Source organism: Diachasmimorpha longicaudata, chromosome 7, assembly GCF_034640455.1.
Source record: "Diachasmimorpha longicaudata isolate KC_UGA_2023 chromosome 7, iyDiaLong2, whole genome shotgun sequence".
Lineage (NCBI taxonomy): Eukaryota > Metazoa > Arthropoda > Insecta > Hymenoptera > Braconidae > Diachasmimorpha > Diachasmimorpha longicaudata.
Window position 1 is genome coordinate 10119434 of NC_087231.1, and position 21406 is coordinate 10140839.

General features: G+C 39.3%; 1 protein-coding gene across 1 annotated transcript in view; it reads right to left on the bottom strand.

The window, feature by feature from the left end:
- LOC135164638 (zinc finger homeobox protein 4) overlaps positions 1 to 21406 on the bottom strand; it is a 188883-nt gene that overhangs the window by 162163 nt on the left and 5314 nt on the right. The window contains exon 2 of the mRNA XM_064125175.1: positions 14406 to 14544. The gene's annotated coding sequence lies outside the window, so the exon portion shown is untranslated. The remainder of the gene's footprint in view (positions 1 to 14405; positions 14545 to 21406) is intronic.

Genomic DNA, 21406 nt, shown 5'->3' on the forward strand with positions numbered 1-21406 from the left:
TAAAGTAATTTTTTTTCCCATATGAGACGCGTCAGAAGGCTTATAAAAAAACAAGTCATAATTTTCAGGTTATAAAATTATATTATTTGTATATTTTATGTCAGTTTAGATGCAAATTAATCGGTGGTGGATACCCTAATTCAATGAAACTGGACTTTGCATATCGGGTATAATATTAATATTCCAAAATAATGATAATAAGGGATGTAGACTGCATTTAAACAACGAAATTATTAAAATTGCCAACAAATTCATGTTCTCTTTCAGTAAAAACCAAGAATATTCCCTTGGTTTTAGTGATACCGATTGTTCTTTCAAGTCACCTGAAATACGTCAAGGATGAGTACTCGATCTATCGATCCCGCAATCCTTTTCACCACCGAAGGTACTGACACTTGTGAGGTGTGCGATTCAAAATAATATAATTAACCGTGTCCGCAGTAATAATTTCTATGAAATAATACTGGAATTGATTATATAATGAACATATATCAAACTGACGTCAGACTGTAATTTTCTGGAACTTTGATTGAAAAAATGTCATTTTACTGATGTAAAATTACCTTGGTGACACAAATCTAAAAGGGAAATTCATAACATTTGATAAATCAATTCGACTAAAATGGGTAAATAAGTAGATAAAAATAATTTTTTCATTGAAAATTCATGTTTGTTCTGGAGTTATAATTTCGCAGTTGTTCTTCATATGGAAAATAAATGATATTTGTAATGTTTTCTTTATAAATTATAAAAGTATGTTGAATTGGAGAAATTCATATATTTTAACAAAAATGTGAATTTTTCCTAAGATGTACTAGTCAATCAGCAGTGACTCTTTATGATAAGTACTTGGGTGAATACTGCAGCGATTCACCTTACCCGGCTTATTTCTCTCTGCTCGCAATCTCGCATGCGTTTTCGAGCCAGGCCCAACGGACATATGGTCGACTGGCTCGGCCGATTAGATACATTTGCATGACAATGACCCAAAGTCTGCCCACCATCGGCCACGGGGGCTTTATTACAACCACCGTGGCCCCCATAGTCTAGGGCGAACTCTTATGTACTGCACATAATGGTACTTAACCTGGCTGCGTAGTGTTGAAGATTCGACTTCAAGAGAAACCAAAGAGTAATAATAACAATTCAACACCAAGATTACCATTTTTGGCTCCGTTGCACCCGCGGCGATATTCTTTTGTGTACAGTGGACTTCTCATACTTGTCGCTTTAGCCGCTGTCAAATGGAATCTTCTGTGATCCATAGCCATATTGAAAGACATTTTTTATTTTAGTGTAAATGCAGAGAGAGAAAGAGAGAGAAATGTACTCTTAAAATTCGTGGAGTCGTCCCCCTTTTATGAAAGAAAAATAAATTGTCTAATGTATGTAGAAATTCATAAAATGTCAGTGTTGACTCATATTTTTCTCTGAATTTCAAATGTAATTGTTCTGCTGATTATCAGTTAATTTTTATTGAATTTTTCTTTTCGAATAAAAGAAATAGGAAAAAATCTTCCACTCACTGGATAACTTACCCGAAAATATACACTCCCGATGTTAAATAGTTAATCTCAACGCCTGAGGGACAGCACGCAAGAATTACTCCTCTTCATCCCCAGAGAGGTGAAAATTATCCCTGAAATATTGAAGTGAACTGCACGATATTTATCTCGGTTGTCAGGGCCTGATGGTTCATTATTAAGATAATTGTAAAGTTGAGGAAGAACTTTAACCGATGATCAATTGATTTCGTTGACTTCCATTTAATAAATTTCACTGCCAAGGAATTAGATATATCAAATTAGACGGGCTATTTTTATGCTACACCGAAACCGAAGATCCATTTTATAAAATATGAATATTTGTTAACATATGCACATTAATCAATATAAATTAATAAATTAATTGAAATATTTTAGCTTGCGTCAGTGTGCACAGCTTGCGACAAAAGTTCGAAACTTGGTGTCCACAAAAAGCTAAGCCATTTGTTGAGTTCATTTTTGTTATGTTTGCAAAATTACTGGGTTGATATTTCTTGAGGCTACACCAAACCGAGGACATTCCAATTGATAAATTATTCTTCTAATCAATTTGTGAACTACTAGTGGATATAGATAATAGATAGACCGACTAATTTTGTGCGTCAGTATATGGAGTTCTTGAAGACCACGTGAAAAATCAAGCAATCTATAAATTGAATGCTATATCTGAGTTGGAAGGGCAGCGATAATACCCACTACTGGTGTGTTAGTGTTATTGAACCCACATACGTGTAGATACAATTGTGGAGTTGAGTTGTCGGGGAGTTTGGATGGATGTGTCGTGGTCATAAGAATCTACTAGGTTGAACGCTGTAACAGAGACGCTTTCCCATTCCGCGCGTTATCTCTAAGGGGTAGTTGGGGGTGGCCATTAATTCATCTGGTCGTTGATTGCCTTCCCCATTGCTGTACTACAGACCACTCCGCACTTTCCTAATTAATTTCAAACCCGAGGTCAGTCTATTATTCTCCCCGCTGGATTCTTCGTACGTTACCAAAGAAAACGTGCGGCTCTGAATTTTTTATTTTTTCTTTCGAGGGCTCGTGTACAGGGAGAGAAAAATTCCGTAAAAATTTGGCAAAATATAATAAGTAAAATTAGGGTTTGAAAAGTCATTTGCAAGTGAAGGAAAATTCAATTGAACGAAATGAAGAATCGATTTATTCAATAACTTGAAAATAATACCCCCTTTTGGCCATTATCTATTTCTCATTTTCTGAATTCAGTACTTCAGTTATTAATTGAAAATAATGTTTCGTTAAGAATTTCAGCAGAGCTTTATATTAATTTTACAATCTCAGAATGTCCCGTTGAGTCGTCGAGGTTAAATACTCAACATCAAGAATATTCATTCTGCAGTGGAAATTCAAATGCATATGTTATTTGAATTTATGAAGTCATCCAATAACTTACTATAGTTAAATATTTTTTCTCCATAAATTTTCACAATTTTTACACTTCTTTTTTGCGCTTCATATGAAACGTCTCGATACGAGAGCAGGGTAGAGGGTGGATGTCTGCTCTTGAAAAGCAGAGGGAGAGAAAAATCGTAAAAAGAAGCCGGAGTGATGGTTGTTAGTGGATGAAACAGGGGAAAGGTATAAACATGAAGGGACTTGTGGAATTTCAACGAGGATTCAACACCTCGCTTCGTCATTAAGCGTTATCGCCGTAACTTGGAGATTTTAAGGGGATCAGGTGGTTGGATTGTTGAGAGAAAAAAAAGATCCACTAGATACCGAGGGATTTTTGGTATTTTCCAAGAGGGAAAGAGAAAATTTTCTGCCGGCTTCTGTGCGTTTGTCTACCCGGCGATGGGTGGTATGCATTTACTGTAACGGATTGTGAGAATTTCCAGATGCAAAAGGTTCGTGGAAAGCAATGCTATCCAGCATGATAACACAAATCTAGCTGGCGATGCAACTTTAAAAATCATAATTATTTTTATTAACAGAAGGAAATTAATTATTACAACACTCTATCCATGAGTTATCGTGCAATTGGTGAAGAAAATGTAGACTTTTATTTCATGTGAATTGGTTGGCATAATTTTTATGGCATAACACGGAAATTTCTCAATCCAAAGAAATAAACAAAATTGTATTTGTGGCCAATTTGCAGAGAATATATAGAATTCCGTGAAGAGGAGAATTAAAAAATATATTCAAATTATATTGCAATATACTATGTAGGAGTAGCTCTGCATCTCTCAAAAATTGTTATCCCCTCAAGATGTGTCTTCGCGATCGATTCTCTCCCTATAATTCGTTAAAGTTCCGTATTTTTTTTGTGTTCAGATCTTCAGTGTGCCGACACCCCGCGAGGGAAATAAAGAGTCCCGCCTTCTAATGGCGGCGAGACACTGTCCTCAATGCAAGAGGGACGGGACGGTAGAGGGCCAACCTAACGATATATCTCAGGGACTATTGTCTTGCACGGGTACCGCGCGACAGTCGTGGCCATTATATCAAGATTAACTCTCTTATGCTGGATCCGTAGAGGTGGGCTTGGCGGGGGTGGAAAGAGGGGAATGTGTGGCAAGTGAGACCAACGGGAGGTAAAAGGATATAAAGGGATAGAGGAACGGACTTGTACTCGTACTTATAACCATGGAATATAGCGTTGACCGTGTGGAGGGGGCATTTTGAGATCCCTGGGAGTCCAAGCCAGAAGTGTACACTGTTGGTCTCATGGCGTGTATACCACTGGAAAGTACACAAGAATGAGGCAATGTCCAACTTCTCTCTCTCTCTCTCGTTATCTGTGTGCTCACGGTGGTACTTCTTGAGAGAAGCGCATACGAGAGACGGGGGTATATGCTAGGCATCCGCAGAAGAGGACATTATAAGGAGTTATGAGGTCCTGTTTCATACGTGAACCTCCCCCTCCTCGTTCACCCTCCGCCTCAACCCCACTTTCTCATTTTTTTTTCTTTTCTCTTTTTGTTTTTCTCCCCATCCCCCGTCTCTGTCTCTTACCCACTATTTTGTAGGGCGTCCCTTCTGTCCTCTTTTGTACCGTCGAGCGTATACATGAGCACAGGACTCGAGACTTCTCTCCTCAGGATTCTTATACAAGATCTGTGGCGGTTCTTAATGTCTTCTCCCTTTTAATGTTCTTCGCTGTGCCCTCGAGGTCGATCTTCCCAACATTTTTTTTCGGCCCAAGTACTTTATACTCTCTCTTTCACCACCACCCCCTTCACGTTCCTATGGGTGATACTGTGTCCGCGCCTTATTCCTTGACCCCAATATTGAGTTATAACCGCCGTGTATTTATCGTTTCAAAATTCAGTTCGCTGTCCCCCACCCCTCAGTGCAGTGAACAAAAAGTTGAGTTTTACAGGAGGAATGAAAAAAATTGTTTTGTTTTTACCCTTGTATTTTGCTCGATTGTTTTTATCTCTTTTGTACGAGGAATCTCTAGCCGGGGGAAGGAATTCCTGACCGACGGTTGTATCCACACGGGGATTCTCGCTGGTTGAAATACCTGAGATCGATGCTTGTCTTTTTTTTCATATTTTCATTCCTTCTTCGTCCTCCTATGAATATACGCTGGGTGTTTGATGGCCAGTCACCACTGGTAGTCGTGTTTTAGGAGCTATTCTAATTCGAAGCGACCTATAAACATGATACTTCTCATTTCCAATGAAAAAGAAAAAAAATTCTCTCCCTGAAGACAACTACAGATGCCCCACCTCTCGTATAATCGTATACGTCATTCGATCGACTCGTTTTTCGATAGTAAAAAATGTCTAGTTCTCGTCCGTCTGGTGGCACATCAAGACTCAAAGTGCCCCGTTAAAGTATTCTGCATTTAGGATCATGATGGAGTGTTGTCAATGGCCCCGTGTACGCAAGTAAACTGCTGCATGAACTCGAGACATTTTCCTTGCTTTATGGTGCTGTACAAGAGGTTACGGCCCTTTTCCGGTCATATCCCACTCGAATATCTAGTTCTATTCAATCCCATTCTCTATTTACTTTGCCCTCTTCAAGTCTATTTAGAAACACTCAGTTATAGGTGAGTTTATAATGAGCTGATATATCCTTATGAGTTGTTCATTCCAATTTACCATGACTAAATATCGGCCGTCTTCTGTGATGAACTTGGGTAAAATTCTAAACTGGACTTGTCAACTCGATCCATTTGCCTTGGAATATACCCACAGCGGGTTGACGCTGTGCCTACGTGATGTGAAGCCCAACGGACGGTGATGTTGGGGGTCGAGGGATAGAACTCTGTTATATCTCTTTTGACCGCCCTCCGCTACTGGTCCTGGACAACCTTTCTACCTCCTTCACTTGCAACCTACACCTCCGGCCCAATACATCCATCTCCGTACGACTCTCTCAGCTACTGGCACACGCTCTCTCTACGCGACGTACTACGCTCACGAGGCATGAATGGAACCACGTGTCGCGGACGCTACAGCCACAATACTCTCACTTGTCTATCGGATTTCTCATGTTTTTTCATCATGATAGAGATATATGATAGTGTACATAGAATTAAAATTTAAAAAATGTGAAAATAATAAATAAATGTTGTTGAGTTCTAGGTTAGTGAGTATTAAATAATGAATAAATTAAATTTTAATAGCTAGTTCCCTTGTAAAAGTAAAAGCGTAAAAGCCGATAATCTCCCCCTCCAGATACCTCGACATTGATTACGCTGCCAAAGTGAAGACAGCGAGTTTAATCGGGAAAATTGAAATCCCCTCGTAAAATTGAAAACAGTCAATGGCCCAAGTCGATGATACAAGATGTTGCCGCCATTACCAGAGAAATGGAAATGATCAATTTCCAGAGATTCATTCTATCAGAAGGGATGAGAACGAAACAATAGGACTCGTGGATAGTTCTACGGGAACCGGAAAAAGCAACCAGCAGCTACACTAGAATGTCGCAGTAGCTTCATCTCTCAGGGATAGGGAGGAAGAAAAGAGATTAACGCATTCGAAGGGCACCCCAAGCATTTTTACGGTCGATTACGATATACCCGCTTTGTGAATAGTACACGGTAAGAAGAAAAAAAGACGGAGTGGAATGAAAGAATGAGAGAGACCTACATGAAGAGACTGGGGTAAATAAGACAACGGAGATCAGAACTGAGATTAACAGTTGAGCAGGTATTGAGATCCGAGGTGTCACAATTTCAGGAGCATTGTCTACTTGAGCTTCAATCCATTGTTATCCATCCCTCATTCGCTTTTTGGACGTTTCAGTTGAGACATTTGACAGTGAGAATGAGAAAAGAGAAAAATAAAGGTCGAGGAATTGTGAAATAGTGAATAAAATCGGACAAATGAGATCGTGGGATTTCCTAGCGAGAATATACTTCTCTCGACGCATAAAGAATTTTTCGAAAATGCCTGTTTGCTTTCCAAAAGCCCAGCCGTGTTTTGTGTAGCTTTTCCGGCCAGTTTTTCCATTCTCAAGCTCTCTACAACAGTATTTTTATTATTTTTTATTCCGTCTATGCTCTCAGGTAGAAATATACTCGGCATATACATATATTCGTGGAAGTCCAATAACTCGCTTGAGCGAGCCGAACCATGACGGGTTATCTCAAAGAGGGAGTTCAATTTGTCTTAATATTTTATGACTAAATTACTAATTTAATAATGCATATTTTTTTCAGTCATATTTAGACCGTGAAAATATCAATTTCTAATTTATAATTTATCCATGGTTTGATGAGTACAATAACATTGATTCTACAAGCTATTAGCAAACAAACTTATTCCATATAATTAAAAATTTTTTTTTCGAGGATGGAAATGAACATCATTGTCTTCCTAGCTACCCCATCATATCTCAGGCTCCATCTAATAGTGCTTAAAAAATGAAAGATTTGGGAGCTGAACTCAAACCAGGAAAAGGTCCATCACTGGCGAGAGGACAACAGGACTCTGAGAAATTTCAAGACAATACCACCAGTATGTATTTTCACACGCCCTTTGAATCTCCCTCGCGATCCACCAGGGGTTGAATCAGTCCCCATTGGACTATGGTCATCACCTGGACACCGAGATCTTTACATTGTCTCTTATTTACGGGTAAATACCGACACTCCGCATAAATTAATCTTACCAAGTCCTCTCACCCCCTCTAAAAGCCGAGATTGAAAAAAAATTGTCGAATAAGAGCAGCTGACGAGACCAGCTGATACTCTGGGGGACATTTTTTGGAAGGAATCCTCGTGTGAGAGCATCTTCACGTTAATTGCTCCAATTCTCTTCCCCATACTCTACTTTTTTTCCACAAAAAATGGAAAAAAATTGTATTTTTTTTCTGGGGGAATCTTTGAAATTGGGGACAATGCCAGTGAAAAAAAAAGTAACGAGGTCGCAGCCTCGAATTTGAGCCAACTAAATCCCGCTCAAATAACTGACATCTCTTAGCCATCTCCCTGGTTTTCTTTTTTCTTAGCGGGGCAGGACGTTAAAATTTTTATAGTTGTCACGATGAGGGATCACCTGGCGGAGTCGAGGCAAGTCCTAACCTTTTGTCCGAACTCAGGAGAACTTTACGATTTCCGAGAGACATCCGTGGGCTACTCTAATGACCGTGTATACCCCTCTTACTTCTCTCTTTTTTCCAGGTAATGCCGCGACGCAAGGATCAAGGCAATAACGTATCAATAGTGTATGCGCGAGTGGGCATTCCCGAAGAATAAAGAGTGGAAAAAGATCAGTATTTTTTTTTCAGTGCACCCCCTCTTAATTCCCCAAGGTCTCGGTGGTGAACTTTGGAAAATCTGAAGATTTTACTGGCAAGGGGAACAGTGTTTCTCACGGTTTGGCAAAAGGAGCCGGCAACCAGGGACTGGTGGCCCATTGTGATGGAGACGAGCGATTAGTCCAGGAGTTTTCCATACAAATTTCTCCCCATTATCCTTATTTTCGCATTATTTTCTTCTGAAATACAAGAGATTCGTGTGATTTTTTTTTTACGAACAAAGGCATATGAAATACAACTGCATGGAATCGAGTGAATAAGGGAAATGCCAATTTACGAAATCCCTCACTGAGTCCATTCTCCATTGAAAGATCATTTAAAATACTCCAGTGAACATCCTCTCAAATCTGGAAATTAATTAGAGAAGTTCATTATAGTCGGAACTTCAGCCAGACTTGGAGGGAAAAAAATGTTTCGTCAGAATTTAATGGAAGAATTGTATAAAAACGTGAATTCACTGAGGAGAAAATTTTTAACGAAGTTCGTTAACAAATCCGAGTAAATCGCGGAGAAAATGGAAGCGATCGATCATGGGAAACGACTTGTGTATCTCTCCCTCTCTCTCATGCTTCGGTCTGATTTTTCTCAATGCCAAGATTGAAAGTGCGTCATTGTGTGTCTCTCGTGAGGCGGTAAAATGCGTGAATTCGGAGAAATCGTTGGAATCATCAGAGGTTTCGACAAAGACGGAATTCCGAGCTATGAGAGCGACTATCCATCTTTGGCATTCATTCATCGGGTGAATGAGAATATGAGGGTGGCCGCTATGAGAGAATAATCAGGAAGAAAAGGGACAAGATAATTGCAAGTTTTTACTTTTTTGACAATTTTCAAGCCACAAATTTCATGATATAGCACTTAATTTCATTACTTCACCATAATGATAATGATAATTATATCTAGTAAAATTCGGCTTAAATAAAAATTAATTGAATTATGGCATCATGCATTTGATGATAAGATATATTTCAACCTAAATTGACGGTAATTAATCAAACTCGAAGAATAATTTACATGGATGAGAGGGAGCTTCTTCCAAACAAAAATTTCATATGTGAAGTCCGTCCTAGTGAGTTGGTTAGGAATAGCTCGAGGTAGAAGGGAAAATAAAGAGAATAGATTGAAAAAAAAAACAAATATAATAAAAATGAAAAGACTCGATTCGGGTTTGGGCCGGTTATAATGAGCGGCCAGTGAGCACATTGTCATGCTAATCTTTGCACCGCTCCAAAAGCCTCTGCATCTTCTTGTCCTATACCCCGTATATCTTTCTCACTTAGTTTTCTTAATTCTCTCAATGTTTAGGGAGAATATAAGGCAAGGACCAAAGATGCCAAAGGACAAAGGGAGGACCGGTCTTTGCGTGGACATTATACACATTCACCCAAGAGACAGTCAGTTTTTAATGTCCTTCATAACCCCTCTTGTCACAAAGAATCATTAATTTTTTTTAAATCGTCATCCAACGGTCGAGACCGAAGGATCATCCGTTTTAATTGGTGTACTTCTAGTGATCGACGAGGGGATCCTGTATTGTTGGACATGTTATTTTTTCACTTTTAAAATTCATTCTATTATACTTTTTATCCTTTTAATGCCATTGAAAATACTCCGTGGAGGCTAGACAAATGAATATTCGTACCTGAGGACCGGCTATGAATGCCTCTGTAACGAACAAATGAATTTTCCTATTTTGTTATTTGCTGGATCATGAAAGAAAACGTCATGGTTCCTCAGAATTGAAAATCTCCAATAGGTTGAAAGGTCGGAAGGTGTGCAGATGAAAGATATGATTACGGTCGCCAGAAGAACGATGAAATATGACTTTTTATTCAATTCCCTTCCAAAAAATTATTTACATTCAATTTTTTATGACTTAAAAACGAAAATTCCGTTGTTTTCTATATTGAAATTACCATGTTAAGTTTATATGTAGAATTTTCGCAGTATGTCTTCGTATTGGAATGGTAAATGTCAATATTTCCTCATATTTTCGAGATTGTACAGTAGATATGGCCTTTGGTATGGAAAATATAAATACATTGATAAAAATAATAAAAATAAGAGAAAACGAGGTTTTCTCGGGTCAACGTTCCAGCATGGGCAGTAGACAATTAACGCGGCACCCGTCGGTAACGCCCATCCGTGAGGCATCCGAGTTACAAATCGAATTGCAGGTAAAATCGAAACGACGAACAAATCCGAGAGAATTCCATTGGAACAATCGGTTGCGCTCGGCTGCAGGGAAATGCTCAATTCAACTCGACCGTGACATTCTCAGGGACGTATAAAATAATAAAAATAAATGGAAAAAAAATAAGGGATACAAGTGATTATGACTGCAATAAATCTGAATATTCAAATGGCAATTGTTCCTGGAATTGGACGTGAGTTATTTCCCCAATGATAAAGCTATATGATTATTAATAAATTTGTCGATTGTAGAAAATGAGAGTACATATATTCTTAGAGTCAGTACAAAGCCTCATGGTATACGTCCAGCATCTATCGCTCAAATGTTACATATATACACCTACGTTGCCGCCAGGTGTGGCCCCTATGCGGCTTCGCCTCTTGTTTCTCGTCTCCCCCTGAGAGTTACATTGCTGTTTAGCCTACGTCAATCTAAGCCCTGTTTTTCGTTCAGCTATTTACTTACTAATGATAGATTTTCCCTGTCTTGGTAACTAGCACCCCATCCCCTCTTTTTCTACATATTTTTCTTTTCAAACATTTGTTACCTTCATTTCTTCTTGATCTACTGGTGCGATATAGATCCAGAGATTTCTTGAAAAATTTTGGGAGAAATAAAAATGATATACAACCGGAAACGGGGATTTTAATTATCCGACTTTTCGAAAGAATTCTTCCAGAGTGGGGATCGAGTGTTTTAAACTAAGAATAATATTTCAGACCTTTAATGATGAAAATGATTGGGTTCAAGAATTATTGTTCGATCGGATTTGGAAATATAAAGTGATTCGTCTAGTCAATTCCGGACGATTCCTTGAATTGATCAATGATCCTTGATTCTTTACCATTGGGATAACGTTAATTGATAAATAGTGTGAATACCATACCCACAAATTTATAATTAAAAGTCCGACTTAAAAGGACAAGCACATGTCGATGATGGATTTTTCTCATGTGTTTTCTATTGTTAAACTAGAGTATGTTATATGTGTGCAAACATGTGTTTCGAATTCTCTCATATTCAGCTCAAAAAAAATTCCTACAAGTTAATTTTCAAAGAAAAAATTCATGAAATTCTTCATTTCTCTCGCCCTACCTCATTCGTAACCGGAGGACCAATTTTAGACAATCTTGATGTTGTTTTTTTTTACCCTTCCAATGTGAACGAATGTGTTTGTGAAAGAGTCCCGTAACTGTAGAAGCTAGGCCCTATCCAATCCGAGCTAATTGGACTCTATAGGTAATTACGCTCAATTAGGATTAGGCTGAGACTGCTCTCGGTGAGTAAATTTATCCCCTCAGCCGAAGTGAAACTACAAATTGGAGTGAGTTCGAGATGAGACGAGAATTTCAGGTGGAGGATCATCAGATGTAGGTGAGTTGGATGTAAAAAAGACAAATGAGGACAGAATAGTGAGGGAATTAGTGCCAAAGATTGAAGAGGATGTGGAAAAAGATATCGCAGCCCAGGTACACGAATTATCTGCCGACGAAAACAACAGCAGGGCAATTAAATAGTGGTCGCGTCTTCACATTGTATGCATATGAATGTAAAAATGAAGTATAAAAGATATTCCCCTTGAATTTCCATTCAATACTCCTTTGATGAAAAAAAATGAATTGAAATCTTCTGTGAGAACATTTTTACAAAATTTCTTTGTCGATTATTTCCACTCGAATAAATAAAGCATTTCGATAAATTTCGGTGAAAGTTTTGAATAAAGCTGACGAAAAAACGGAAGTTGTAACACCAAACCCCATAACTTCCGAGTCATCTGGCATGTCAGATGTATCGTACGCCTGTTATATAACTTTTTCACCGCAAGGCCCCGATCCCCCAATCGTCAACAACCACTATTCCCCTCTAGATGGCACTAAATTTTGCCGCGTGAACATTGGCAAAATAAATGTGTCAATTTGACACATCTATAAATATATGAGTGGAATTAAAATTCGTCTGCCTTTTGCCATCAAATAAGCCCGTCAGTTGCATAATTAATGTATGAAATTCAAACAAATTTGTCATTTTATTCTAATGCTTTGTAATGTTTGAAAAATTTCTCAAAAAAAAAAAAATACATTCATTTATTCTTCATAATGTGAATTAAATTCATCCACTTACGTCTAGCTCATTACAGCGGTAGCAATTAACCCCCAATTTGATATAATAGTCGACAATCTGGCTCGTCATAAAGTCCCATGAGTGAATCAGGATTCGGCCAATCCCAAGATTCTCTAATAATCAGGCCAATTCTCTGGGTCCTGAGCAATCTACTTCTCTGACGAACTCGACCCTCCATAAATTAAAAACGAAATGAAAAGGAGTGATGCCGATGCTATCGGAAGTTCCCCAAAAACGAATGTAACACTTTCGACAATGCCTCCGACTGGCATTTTTCCGGGTGGAAAAAAAATCCAATAAAACGTTTGCATCAAGCTAACGATCAAGCCAATCGCAACTGGCTACTGTTAAAGGTCAGCTGAATGATGGTTACGAGTGTGGACAAGCCATAGACAGAGACCATTCTACATAGACACGGGAAAGAGAGGTTACGGGGGACAGAGGTAGTTGGGGGTGGAGGTGGTGGACAGGCAGATTCCCTCAGTACAATATTCGGAAGCGCGGAAACTGCAGCCAGTACCCTCGTTTACGACAATGAACAATGCCTCGACAATGGGATCGCATCCGATTTTTGCATGCCAATTTCGCACTGGGCTGCATTGTACCGTAGACAATGCGCCAATAATTGCGCTAAACGCTTACCATTCATACGCCCATTCGGCCGAATTCAAACCGCCTTTCTCGTATCCATTATCGTTGAGCGCGAAAGCGCGCGCACTGGCTCCAAATGATTACTAGATCTATACAAGCACTTTTTATTTTCTTTATTGTTCATGGGATTTTATTTATCTCTGACGATGATTTTTTCTCTCTTTCCTTTCCAAATAGAAATTTCCTATATGGAGAAATTTATATCCTTATCAATATATAAATTATATGTCCACTGGATTAACATATCCAATTAACTGTTTTTATTCCGTCATTTACTTATCTACTTGCATGTATGCATTGGCAAAACTACAGAATGTCTGCAGAACATTTCAACGGGAAACATCCGTCATATCGACAGTCCAAAGTTGGCTCTCTCGCCTCCATAACCCCTTTGATGAGATTCTTTTCTTTTCTCGAGAGATATACGATGGTATTCGATGTTTTCGGTGCTCCTTTTAGAGAACCTTGAGTAAGATTTACGAGGCACTTCACCCCGATTAACGCCCAACGAAACGATATGACAAGCCGCAGCCTAGCCACGATTTGTTCCGGACCCTTGCGAAAAATCCCACATTAAAAATGAGAACTATACCATTCAAGATTAGATATTCAAATTCCATTTATCGTTGGCAAGACTCCCGCATTGAGAATGCCAATAGAGGGGTAAAGAAATTCCTACGAATTTTTCGTGGTTTTTTTTTTTCAAATTGTTACAAACGACAAATCGGATTTCCGATCGTTAGAACATTCAGAGACGTTCGACTTCGATGCGCTGAAGGGAACTCCAAAGAAGGTGAGAGACAGGGGGGAATAATGGAGGAAGCATGGAAACAGTAGAAATAAAAAGGGAATGGCCAGGAAGACAACGGAGGAGTGAAGGAACTGACCCCTGTGAGTGGATGTCGAGGGGGTACATGAGTGAAGCGAGGGCGTCGACAGGAGAGGGCCTGGTTGGGTGAAGAACGAGTGAGAGAGGCCAACAGTTGAGTCAGGCTGAGGGGTAAAAAGGATTGGAAGGTGTTGGGGCACATCTTCTCTCTATACCTACGGGTAACTGGTCGTTTATTATGCATCGAAATGCCAGGAAAGATGCCACGCGAGTGGACGAGAGGTTGTAAATACGTGCACAAAAATAAAGTAACTGTCTGTACCTTGAGTGATTCCCCGTCCCCTCGGGCGTTACCTCCTCGATTCTATAGCTCTGCAACACGGGAATTGGCACGGGCCAGGACTATGAGGATCCAAGGGCATTTTCCATTTCATATGTCATATCTTCAGCTAATGGTAAATCTGAAAATATAATGTCAATGAAAATTCAATAACATATGCCGGCATGATGACTCATGGACTTAATTGAAAGTAGTATTAGTTTGAAAATGCATAAACAATGTCATTATTTCTATACGTTAAATTCTCAAATAACGCTTGCTGGCAGCTTGAAATCGAACTGCATAGGGGGTACGTGTGGGTGTATCAGTAATTTGAAAGACGAGTTGAAACAAATACGTAGCTATTCTATAATTAGTCGTCTGAGCGAATACTTTTATTTTTATTTCAACTTGAACGTCCTTGCGAAGTAACTGCGATTTTTTTTCCTTTCTTAATTCACACAGTTTTTATAAATTGGTAAAACAGGGATTTATATTCAGCGCAGTGAGTCAGAGATCTTTTATAAATGACTGCCGGCACAAAGAAAACGAAGCTGTTTGAAAATTGAAAGGACATGAAAATGTTTATCAATATATTTGACGCTTGACGGGAGACATTGGTGTAACACGAGTACACAGTTGCACTTAGGTTGTACCCAGTTTCTCTTCAATATGATCTTTGTACAGTGTAGCTCGTTAAGACGGCACTACTGCCTTCTTGTATTGTCACGATACCTTCGAGTTGGAACGCGATGAGGCAGCGCGTGCAGGAAGCAGTGGAACGCGAGCACGTCGTGCCAAACACACTAAACACGCCTTGTCCAATCTAACCGATTGTAAAAGAACTACGAATGAAAGGGGCACCAGAGAGTGAAATATAATGGACTGTTTGACAGTGGAGCATACATAATGGAGTTAATAAGAAGAAGAGAAATAACATTCCGAACATTTAAGATACAAGATGAAAGAAAAAAAAGATGGTTAAAAATTGTATGAAATCTAACAACCCATTTGCTTTGTGGGAAAAATGAGATTTTCTATTAATTTTTCTCAATGATTGAGGACTTTTAAGGCTCATCTTTTGGTTAATTTGAAACTATATAAAAAGGGGCAAAACCGGCCGGGGTGCTGGAGAACGTCGAAAAAGGAATTACAGTATGTCTCACGTTCCTATTTCATTCCCCTCCCCGCCATCGCTACCTTAACCTTATTCACTGTCTTTCTTCAATCTCCCTCTCACTTCTCTCTTTTATTCTTCGCTTGTGTCCACTCGCCCACGTATACACGCGAAGCCCATTTGTGTTTCCTTGTGTTTGTTTAATCAGACTCGGAGCTCAGTCTTCATTACCCGTACTAATTTATCTGGCCTGTCGCCCGATTCTTCCTGGACTTGGCCCGAGCGACGTTGTCTTTTAAGTGTGTATTGTAGGAAAAAGGGAGAATTTTTCCAAGTCATTAAAATGCTATATTCTAGTATAGAAACTGAAAAGAAAAAATTTTAACTGGATTGTTTAAACAACAAGAAGGAAAATTATAAAATGAAATTTTTGAAAAAGTAAGTCTATAATCTTTCCATATCACCCTCTCAGCCAATTCAAATCTTTTCCGATTACAATGAAATCAGGAATCATTTCCAATCTAATAAAGTGTCAATGATCCCGAGCTAGATGAATTCTCCGGGATTAAAATTAATTTGCTGACAGACAGGAATTTCCGAGTGAGAGAGTGTAAGGTCACGTGGCCTATCACGAAAAGACAAAGGAGTTGAACCCATTGGTGGATTCAGCGGTACAACACAAGGAGGAACTGCCAGGATATCGACAGCAATATTCGTTAAGTCCTCACTAAGCCCACTGTGACGGTTGTAGTTTGGTCACTCAGATTGCTACCCTCTCTTGCTCACTTATTTCTTTCCCCAATTCAACACACAGATTTGCGACGTTTGTGGGTCTCTCTTAGTATTGGTGCGCTGCCACCCTCGGTATAGGGTGGCCTCCCATTTTTACCCACAAAAACCCCAGTTACTTCTCTTCGACTTCTTAATGGCAAGCAATGGTGTTCACAGGAGGGATCAACACGTCAATAAGGTGTTTGTTTAATTTTCGGATTCATCCGAGAAAGAGTGTCGGCCGCCGGTCGGTCGCCAGAGGTACTCAACCATCCTCACAGGATAAGAGAATGGAAAACAAAACGATGGCATTCGAACATATTACTCGAGTATGAAACGATGGAAAAGGAGACGATGAAACTTGGAAACGACTAGCGTTATCTCCGAAATTGCTTCTCCACTTTTTCCAGAGATATTCCACGATTGCCGAGAGCGCGAGAGCGTCTTGTCGTGTGCTCTCATACTACGCGATGTATCAAGAAGGAAAAACGTATTTCTCACGTGTGACAGAGTGAGTGAGAAAATTTCGATATACTTCCGACTCTCGGATTTCATATCGACTAACTTTTCCCCTCCACCGATGAATTATATGCGAGTGTGTCACTGTGAGAAGACTAAAATTCCTCTATCGCCATCGACATTGATGGATTTATGTTACTGCAGAGTCCATCCATTTTTTCTCTTTTTTCTCTTTGGCTCTTTCATGTCACTAAATATTCGGGGACTCATCGGTTTGTTAGTTGACAGAAAAAAGAAAATTAACAATTGCACGTCGATAGGTTAGTGCGTTATCTATCTCTTTTGCATTTCCTAAAAATTTTGACAAAATCCTTGAGCTTTTTCGCAATGAAAAAAAAAAATTCCTCCTGATGTTGGACATAATGACCGTTCTTCAAGATGATCCCTTGAAAAGAATTGAAACAATAGAAGGGCCCATAAAAAAAATAAATAAATAATAGTAACGGCTCATTGAGGATCATTGTTCAACCGTTTTTGGGGGTCAAAGCAGATGACCAGTTTGAACTGCGCATGAGAACGTAACTGAAACAAAGGGCCCCTGGTAAACCTGTTGGAAACAATCGGCCCGCGAGCGGTTTACTCTCTTTTTGCTCCTCTCCAACCCCCTCCCCCCTGGAGATGTTCTCAGTGTTAACTGGGACGACACTATCTCTTTCTTTCTCTCTTTTACCACCGTTTGTCTCACATATACGGTAGCCAACCCTAGGGGGATGGAACAGTTGGGTGGCTTTTTTTTTTCTTTGGCAAGGCCTTTGGTATTTTGGCCCCATTGTTCCCAACTCTGAACGCAACATGTGTGCCCTCTTTCATTGACGCGATCGGATAGTGTCCTGTTCAAATCCTCATTTGAACAACGGGAATTAATCGCATTGAATTCCCTTTTCTCTTTTCATCCGTAATTATCAGATTGATCGTTGGAATGGAAAACAGTTTGAATAAATTACAGAACCCCTTGAGTGTGCATTTGCCACTGGTAAAAATATTCTATTAGGCACAAAAATAGACCAATAATTGTCAGTGAAACATTCACGCGGATTGCAACAATTAAATGGCAAATGTATTTTCATCTCGAACGCTCTGTTTCTTTTTCATTTCTCATTGTATGTTGACGTCATTCGATATCGTCTTCCTATATTTTACATTGCATCACTTAATATCTTAAAAGCTTATCAATTTGTTGATCTTTCATTGAGTGTGCAAAAAAATAAAAATGAATCATTGAGTAATTGGCTGGTAAAATTTTTCTTTCACTCTGTGCAGACGAACTGAGGTCACTGGCTTTTTATACGAAGATGCCATCTCACATCGTCCAATACAGAATATTACCGGGTCTTAGCTAATTTTCTCCGTACCCGTCCTCTTATAGAATTTAACCTCTCTCCTTTGGCTTGACTTGGCCACGACAACCCCTCACTGACCACAACGAAAATCGAGCCTGTGTGCGAGAGGATACACACCAGACGACGAGCTAACATTCAACACTGAAGGCGGGGGTGCTAGAGGATCGTGGCGGGGTTGGCCACTGCTCCTTACTTAAGAGAAAATCAGAAGGCGGGGACGGCGGTGGGTGGTGAGTCTGTTCTTAATTAACGCTTGGCTCTTTTGCTGCAACCCCCTCATCGACCGCTCAGCTGTAATGAGGATGCTGCTGTGTAGCTGTGAGGGACACGAGTACGTGTCTACATAGAATGGTGGGAACGGTGGTGTTGTAGTGACCCAGATGAGACGCGCCCCGTCTAGCTAATTCTTTTCTTTCACACTGACCACTAAACTAGATGGCCATGTGCCACCCTTGGCTGCCTTTCCTATGTATTTTTTCTCTGTCCGTGTAAAGGTTTTAGGCAACTGTATACGGGGAATCGAGGCTCTCCTTCATACTGTAAGGATTCACATGAGCATGTGATAACCCAAATTCACCATCACTTTTTTTTATTAAAATTATGAATATCTATATTAGGAATTTCTCTAGTTGTCTCTAGCTGGTGTCTATTTTTGTATTCGATCAGGAAAAAAAGTACAAAGTGAGGAAGGAAGCAGGCAATTATATTATGAGTCCAGGGTAGGGTAGCCGAGGAAGGTAATTATGCGTATATGTTTAGACAGACGATGCGCTTCGTTTGCCCCAGATAGCAAAAATTCATGAACCTTCTCACATCGACTATATGTTGAAAAATATTGTTACGTATTGTTGTCTGCCTTCTCCCTCCCTGTCAATCAGCTTCATATACCATCGTCTTCTCCGAAATGATTCGACATGTCACTTCTTTTTAATATCTCCTTTTCGCTTCGGTAGGGTATAATACACAAAGTACAACATTCACCAATTCGAAATAAGAAAAAAAAAAGAGAAAAAAAACACATGGAGGCTTGGGTTAGGTGGCCTTCTGGGACATCCGTTGTGCGTTTCTTTCGCTCGACGAACGACATCGCACAAACTGCAATTGACCACGTGGTATATCGAGAGACAGACATGAACACAGTTAACTTCTAGGCGGTGTAGTTACATCGGCCCATAGGATAATAGCAATTAAGCCGTCCGTTAATGGAGACGATTGTGATTAATTATCGGATTTAATGACAGGCCACAGACACTTGTAAATATAATACTCTCGGGGTGCCCATAAGGTGCACCGTAAAAATTAGAGACCATGATTCCTCAGTGTCTTCGAGGCTTGGATAGGATGGTACTTCACTACTTGGGATGTAATTGACAATCGAGGATGGGGGAGGTAAAAACCGTTTTGTTGTACGTGGGTGAGGAGTTGAATGGAGTAGGACGGAGAGATACGGTTACACTTGGCTGATCCCTCAACCGGCAATCATTCAGTTCTGTGGGACCGGCCGAGGGGTCTCATTGTACTCTAGTTTTGCGTATAGATTTGGTGTTGTGCGTACGCATCGTTGGAAAATTAATGCTCAAACTTCAATAAGATATTTTTTCAAATTTTTCATTCTCATATAAAAATAAATCGCAATTATATATAAGATCAATGTATATATATATACATTCAATGCTTTTGTTTATTATAACAATCAAAAGAGTATAGAGAATTGTTGGTTCACAATGTACAATACAACATTAAATGGACCAAGTGAAAATCTTGTTTTATATTAGATACTTTATATGTACTTTACAATTTTATACATTTGAATTTATCTTAAAGAATCAATATAATTTCCAATGTTGGACCTCGTCTAGCCCTCTACTGAGAATCCCACCATTTATCTAGAATTTCAAATTTAACGGTTAATTTGCCTTGCGTGGGTGTCAGCAGGGGTGACAATTCGATGACAACACTTGAAGAACCGACATGAGCTAGCTCATGTTGTTCAGCAAGAGAGGATTGCTTCTGGCAAGTTAAGAACGCTTCACTTCTCGTGACGCACCTTCAATAAACACAAGCAACTTACGATGTTAATTATTTATGCCGCACTGGTATACGTTATTCCACGTATAACGCATCAGCCAAAATAGTAAGCAGGGGGATAATTAAACCGCCGTTGGCACACGCCTCTCGCAGCCTCCATTTGGCAAGTCATGTCTATTCGCATAAATCTACAAAATATTTTCGACCTATCGTATGTCCTCAGCATGAGTGTGTCCCTGTTTGACGTGATCTCGTTTCATCGTGAAAAGTTTTATTTTTAATGATTTTACAAATACCACATCTCACTGAAATCTATCGGTATATATTAATAGATGTATACCAATTTCTCTTAATTCTCACTGGACAAAAAATTGTGCACGAAAAACTGTTGTATTAATGTACGAGTAGAATTCAAACTGAATAACGAGTTTATATAGGGGGAATATAAATCAACGGTGGATGAAAATTTCATCGTCTCTAGTAGCTTTTCAAATTTATTTTTATCATGTATTCGTGAGCCATTATTCAACACTTCTCAAGGATACTCTCTCATCTCGCGCTTGAAAAATTCTCCGAGATATCGTTTAGAATTTTATTTTTAATGTCAATCTTTTTTTTTTTTCAACGACTGGCTCATCTCTTCAATTCTTTCAGAATAACTCCCTCAGTTCAAGAAATATTTCAACTTGGGAAAGCAACGGCGGAGCTTTTTCGTCAAGAGAAAAATATATTTTGCGCGAATTCATCTGGGTACCTCGGCAACTGCCAGACGGAACTACCATAACCACCACTCCCTCTTGCTGCTGCTTTCTTTCAGACTGCCGATTCGTACCGGGTGGTACAACTGCTTACGCAACTTCTCCTTCCGGCTCGATTCATCTCATATCGAGGGAGGTACTGAAAGTGAGAGGGCGACACTACAACTTTTGACGTTCATGCAGACCCAAAATTATAGGGTTTATGTGGACGAATAGCTATAGATCGGAAGGGTCGACATATTTGATGAATGTTATGGGGGTTTCTTGTAATTTGCCTACACTTCCCTCGGCCAAAGTACCAATGCATAAAATATCACTCATTATATATTGAAATATTTTCATTGAAAATTCAATTGGAAATCACAAATTCAAGTATTCAGATGACATAGTCCATTGTAACTGACTGATTTCATAAAAATTCTCTGTTGTTTAATCCTCTCTCAATTAAAGATTTGTTTAATATATTTTTTC